This window comes from Cherax quadricarinatus, chromosome 36, assembly GCF_038502225.1.
Source record: "Cherax quadricarinatus isolate ZL_2023a chromosome 36, ASM3850222v1, whole genome shotgun sequence".
Taxonomy (NCBI): domain Eukaryota; kingdom Metazoa; phylum Arthropoda; class Malacostraca; order Decapoda; family Parastacidae; genus Cherax; species Cherax quadricarinatus.
The window spans coordinates 21,924,843-21,932,135 of record NC_091327.1 but is presented as its reverse complement, the minus strand read 5'-3'; positions in this window follow the sequence as shown (position 1 = coordinate 21,932,135).

The following is a 7,293-nucleotide window of genomic DNA, read 5'->3' as shown; positions in this document are numbered from 1 at the left end:
TCATGTAAAATGAAAACTATTAATTTAAACTGCATTCAGCAGCGCTGTATAGCCCTTGTGGCTTAGCGCTTCTTTTTGATTATAATAATAATAAACTGCATTCAAGTGCCTACCAAGTACAAATAAATATGACTGACATAAATTAAATATCATTTGTAAAAGCATTCATGGGCTTCAGTTTTCACATTATAATATTCAGTGACCATAATCTTATTGATGTGCAAATGCCAGATTGTGTCAAGGAGCTATCCCAATTCTAGATCCTACCCATCATCTACTCCATCCCCAATATGACTCAGTGGCTATTGTGAAGGCAGTGTTACTATACAGTCTCTAGACTTAAGTAATGCTAACAGCTCAAGGTATGGCTGCATTTCTAGAGCACAGCTTTTCTACTTTAAAATGTATAAAAACTTCATCTTTAAAAATCCTCAAGACTAAGAAAAACCGTGCAGCTTAATGTCTCTAGCAACTGAGAAAGACTTTAAAAGGGGCCTTCAGAGCAAGTCAGATATAAGTCATTGATTATTTAACTCTAAACCCAAATAGTCTTGAACTTGCAAAAAACATTAACCTGCTCTTTGCATTTGTTACACTTAATGAATCCATAAAAATTAAGTACAGTTTTAGCTCCATTACAGGGCTAAACCCTTCTATATGCTTACCCTTTAATTGTCTTCATGACATGCAGCTGGTTATACATATACATGTGGAAGCCTGCCTTCTCTCTTCCATTTGTTGGATATGGTAAAGAAAGAGCCAGCTACTGTATATGTATGTAGTCATACATGTATGTGTATATAAATGTGTAGTCCTAGATAGTAAGCTGGTAGACAGCAACCGCCCTGGGAGGTACTACCGTCCTGCCAAGTGAGTGTAAAACGAAAGCCTGTAATTGTTTTAAGTGATGGTAGGATTGCTGGTATCTTTTTTTCTGTCTCGTAAACATGCAAGATTTCAGGTACATCTTGCTACTTCTACTTACACTTAGGTCACACTACACATACATGTACAAGCATATATATACACACCCCTCTGGGTTTTCTTCTATTTTCTTTCTAGTTCTTGTTCTTGTTTATTTCCTCTTATCTCCATGGGGAAGTGGAACAGAATTCTTCCTCCATAAGTCATGCATGTTGTAAGAGGCGAGTAAAATGCCGGGAGCAAGGGGCTAGTAACCCCTTCTCCCGTATAAATTACTAAATTTAAAAAGAGAAACTTTCGTTTTTTCTTTTTGGGCCACCCTGCCTTGGTGGGATACAGCCAGTTTGTTGAAAAACAAAAAAAAAAAAATGTGTAGTCCATCTTTTAACCTTTGCAACAAAAAGTATGCTCTAAGGTAGTGAAATACACCCCATGCTGTCAGATGTGAGCCACCCATTTTTAGTATTTTGTTAATGCTGGTTATACATAAACATATACTGTAGTAAAAAAAATGCTGCCAAAGCTAACCAAGAATAATAAATGTAAAATGTATTAAATTTCACAGAAATAAACAGCATTTCAGCAAAAAGTTGCACAATCTAATTGGAGAATAGATTGATGCATGACTAGTGAGCATGTGGGTGGACTGGAACATGGCATTGCCAAATCTCCACACTATGCTTTATAAACCACTTGCCATCTTATCTCATAGATACATGGGTGAAATGCTTGGTCCACTATACTCTTATTTGCCATCAGGAAACCATGCTTATAATTTCATAATTGTGGAATGGTGAGAAGAGATTAAGTGACATCATGACTCCATAAACGTATTACTAGCAGCAGTACACAGGTTTAAAGAATTTACACTGTTACAACATGGAAAGCCTCAGTGAGTAGGATTTTGAGATAAGTACAGATAAAAGTTTGTTGCTAAGATATACAAATGCAACTGTGAGAAATTTTGTATGATAAGCTAGAAAGTTTTAAAATAGTCTTTAGATACATGGATGGGAATATACTAAAAAAGTCATTACATACATGTTGCCAAAATTGGAATAAGCAGTGATGTGGTGGTGTCTATATAAAATAAAAAAAAATGGGTAAAACAAAACAAAACAAAAAAAAAAATCCAAAAACTACCAAAGAGCTATAAAAATGAGTTAAGGATGACTACAAATACTGAACTTACCCTCATTGATTGATGAGAGAAAATAAGGAGACATGGTAAATATATATACAATCATAAAAGATAAAAAAAGGAAACATTATTTCTTAGCACTATCAACAGGGTACACAAGAGGCTATAACTGTACTACACAAAAAGTGCCAAATGAATACTACAATTTTTTCACAAATAGCATAAGAATGTTGGATTGGAATATACAGGTAAGTCACAGAACCTACAACCACTTGAAACTTAAAACAATCATAAAACAAATTAAACTGAAGATAGGACACACAAAGTAAAGCTCTATTCTTGTAGCTACAAATAGGTAATCATTCATAGTGATTAAAGAAATCATTCATTATTTCTCTCCTCAGCAATATAATCTGACACGTAAAGACATAAGTGCAAGAAATTCACTTGTTATAAGAGTACCCCAACACAATCTCAAAACATTTACTTTTAAAGGATAAAAATCATAATACTGTGGCTGGAACAGCTCAGAAGTAACTAAAATTTTGGAAAGGAAACCAAAGACAATGTTTTGGACCAAAATGTCTAAAGCTTCCTTCCAAAACTGTGTATTAATTGTAAATTTACTCGTTTTAAAATTGTTAACCATATGCAGATTTTTCGAGGAATGACTAAGCTGTTGTATCTGAGCACCTCTGCAAAGACAGTGATTATGTATGAGTGATGGTGAAAGTATTAACTGATGAAAGTTTTTTCTTTCCTTCTGGGTTTTTTTTTTTTTTCTGGGTCACCCTGCCTTGGTGGGAAACGACTGACGTTTAAAAAACAAAATGTAATTTTTTCAAATTTTCAATCAGGGCAGAAAGTGATGAGTGCGAATTTAATGTAATGATCTGTTCTGGTTTTAATTCACAGTAATCACACTGGAATACAGAATAATTATAATTTTCTCTGAGTTACTATTCACTACAATTATTCTATATCATTGTAAATGAAATAAAAGTACTTCCTCGATAATTCAGAATTCCTCGAGCCAAAAAGTTTACAGTTTGTGGAATTATCTGGATTATATGAACAATCGTGTATATTATTATCATCATCATCAATTTAAGTTTTAAACCCAAAAGGGTCACAATCATGTACAGTATCACAAATACAGCCTCTCCTCACTGAGCGATGTACTCATTTACCAACGATTCGGACTTACAACGGGCTCTCTGAGCTGTATGCAAACCTAAATAATGTACAGTGGACCCTCGGCATTCGATACTAATCCATTCCTGAGAGCTATCGAATGTCAAATATATCGAAAGTCGAATTAATTTTCCCCATAAGAAATAATGGAAATCAAAGTAATCCGTGCAAGACACACAAAAGTATGAAAAAAAAAAAATTACCACATGAAATATTAAGTTTAATGCGATAGAAAAATTACAATAACAACAATAACAATAGATTAATAACAATAGAATAATTGACACTAATAAAGATCTGGTGATGATTGATGGGATGGGAGGAGGGGAGTGTGTGGATGGTGTTAGTGTTTAGAAGGGAAATCCCCTTACATTAGGACTTGAACTGGCAGCCTCACCATGCCTTACCACACTGTGTATGCCACTACGATTCTTAAATCTTTCAAACCAACCTTTGCTGGCCTTAAATTCACTCACATCACCACTAGTTGCAGGCAATTTCTTTACCAAATCGTCATGCACTCCGACACATGCGCTCCACTTTCGTACTTTGCAATAATCTTTCTTCATTTCAATAGTCATTAGCACCTTTTTTCTCGAAGGGTTGCCACTAGAAGCTTTCTTGGGGCCCATGGCTACTTATTTTGCAGAAACAAGCACCAAAAACAGTGATAATATGGATAATATGGAATGTACCGAATGTATCCTTAGATGCGCGCACACTGGCTGGCTTGTAAACACTGGCACACACGGTGCAGTTCAGGCCACACGTGGACACGTCTCGTACGAATCGTATCGAATGTTGGGTTTTCCATCGAATGTTGAGGCGAAACTTTTGTGTTAAAATGCATCAAATGTCGGATTTATCGAATGTCAATACCATCGAATGTCGGGGGTCCACTGTATTTTAAAGCGATTTCCTCTATTCTGTTTATTGTTATATACAGTACACTACGTACTGTATAAACATTTAAAAATATACCACAAATGTTATAAATGGTGCAAAGGTGACATTAAAACAATATCAAAGATAGTTGACACAAACCCACTACCATTATAGTATGCTCCTCACTTAGCAACAAATTCGTTTACCGATGTGGTCTTAAGAATGGAACTCCGTCGTTAAGTGAGGAGAGGCTGTACTCGTGTACTATAGGTTGAAGTGTACATTAACAGGTTTGAGTTTAGCAGTTATAGAATGCAATGTGTACGTTCTCAATTGTGATGAGTGGTAGCAGTAATATTAGGGTATAATTCCTCCTCATATGAATTTTACAACTGTCACAAAAATTAAAAAATGAGTAATTTTTTTTATTTAGCACTTTCTCCAAACACCAAAAGAATTTTACTGTTTTAATGCAAAATCGTAAAGTATGGATGAAGCTTATTTTAAAGCATGCTTTAACTTCTCTAACACCAGCAAGTGACTTCTGAATGCTTTTTGAATGCCATTATAATGGTAAAAAAGGAAATTCTAGAGATGTGACCAATACTTGTCATAGGCTTTATTTATTAACAGATAGTCCCAGTAACATGCTCATTTTGGTATTAAATGCTAAGTTTCAAACTATGGAGAACTATGGTAATTTCTAGGAGGAATGTATAGAAATCCAAATTATCGAGGTCATACGATAATGTGCCAACTGCAATAACATTAACCTTCAAAAAGTCAATTCATCTTTTTTGTTTGATATAAACTGTAAGTGAACATTTTGGTATTTTAAAATCCTATATTTGTATAGATACTTTTAAAAGCAAAAAAGTACAGTACTGTACATACCAAACCTTTAATATATTTTGTTACAGTACAAATGCCAATGTTTATATGTGAAAAACACTTAAAACCAGTGAATTAACTATGTGCATGCCTACTAGCAAAGACCATGAATATTGGACCCTCTTATGACATTAAAATCACAGTCTTTGCCAAAACAAAAACAAAATATGTTAAGATAACATAGCATGACTGTATGAGCTGGGTTATACAAACAACTTATAACAGAGTAAGCTTTTTATTAGACAAAGTTTTACTCAACTGAGCTTATTCAAGCTGTGAAAAAACCCCCACTTGTGAGCAAAACATTGTTTAACAAAAGCCTGCTCTATTTTTGTATTTCCCTACTTTTTGGCATTTTGCCTTCAAACAACTGTACAGCTCAGGGACTGGAAGAGTTGCGAAAAGCCAAACAATTAAGAGTATGGACATCTAGATATATGCACTGCATGTCTCTCAGTATACATTCACTGAGTCTACTTTAATCCCTATTTTAGGGACTAAAGTAGTGGACATTTACAAGGTATTCACTGTGTGCACCTTTACCCAATACAGGCGAGTCCCACTTTACAGGCTTCCTTTTCAGAGTTTTGCTAATGCAGCAGTTTTCAGTTATACCCATTCTTCATTTATTCAATGCTGCATGACTCTTGTTGGTATACTGCTTTATTATTTGATTATAATAATAATAATTCATTTATTCAAACTTCCTACAATAAATATATTAACCACTCGCTATAAGCTAAGGACGAAAATATTTTGAGATAAGTAATGTGTGTACTGTATGTGCCTTTTTTGGCCTAGCTCTATTGTTCACTTAATATATGAGTGTATTTGCTTTACAGCAGTAGCCTGGAACCTAACCTGCTGTACAAGTGGGGCCTACCTGTAACTATACCAACTAAGCATCTCAAGACTGTACCTACCAAGCATCTCAAGCTGGCAAGCAGTTGGCTTACTTGGAAAGATTTGCATTCTACTTAATGTGACACATTGAACTACATTTCTAAAACTTTCAATACACTCATCCATACATTCATTATTATATAAGAGGCCTGAGAAAATGTAATTTTCTCTACGGAATATGCAGTGCTGCATCTCAATAGCTAATGTCTTAGTAAAATCATTACTCATCTTGTGCCGTAGTTTACACATGTGTCCCTATAACATTACTGTTTTCTTTACAGCTTATATCAGATTTTATATGGTCTATATTATGATGAAGCATCAAAGTGTGATGGACACTTGTCAGTGAATTGACGAATTTGACACTTAGAGACACAGTGTAGACTGTGCATTTTGATCTCCAGCTGAAATCTTCAGTAGTGACTTCTGGAGATCTCAAATGGAGATCAAAATATATAGTCTTTCTACCCTGTGTTTGTCTCCATGAGTTTCCTCAATTAATCCATATTTTAAGAGGAAATAACTTGTCAAACTTCCTAGTTAAAAACACACCAACAACCAAAGCCCTTTAATCCCCTTACTAAATATTGTAGCCTTTAAAATTAACCCATTATTAAAAAGTTGTTATACTTTCAAATTTTCCGCTAAATCTATAAAGACTAACACCCTCGATCACAGCCATCTCGACTTCAAACCAAAAATATCACAGTCAATACTGCCATTATATTATATATATATATTTTTATATATATATATATATATATATATATATATATATATATATATATATATATTATATATATATATAGGTGGCAACAACAAGTAAGAGGGAAGTGAAAGTGTATAAACTAAGGGAGGAGGAAGTTCGGGTGAGATATAAGCGACTATTGGCAGAAAGGTGGGCTAGTGCAAAGATGAGTAGTGGGGGGGTTGAAGAGGGTTGGAATAGTTTTAAAAATGCAGTATTAGAATGTGGGGCAGAAGTTTGTGGTTATAGGAGGGTGGGGGCAGGAGGAAAGAGGAGTGATTGGTGGAATGATGAAGTAAAGGGTGTGATAAAAGAGAAAAAGGTAGCTTATGAGAGGTTTTTACAAAGCAGAAGTGTTATAAGAAGAGCAGAGTATATGGAGAGTAAAAGAAAGGTAAAGAGAGTGGTGAGAGAGTGCAAAAGGAGAGCAGATGATAGAGTGGGAGAGGCACTGTCAAGAAATTTTAATGAAAATAAGAAAAAATTTTGGAGTGAGTTAAACAAGTTAAGAAAGCCTAGGGAAAATATGGATTTGTCAGTTAAAAACAGAGTAGGGGAGTTAGTAGATGGGGAGATGGAGGTATTGGGTAGATGGCGAGAATATTTT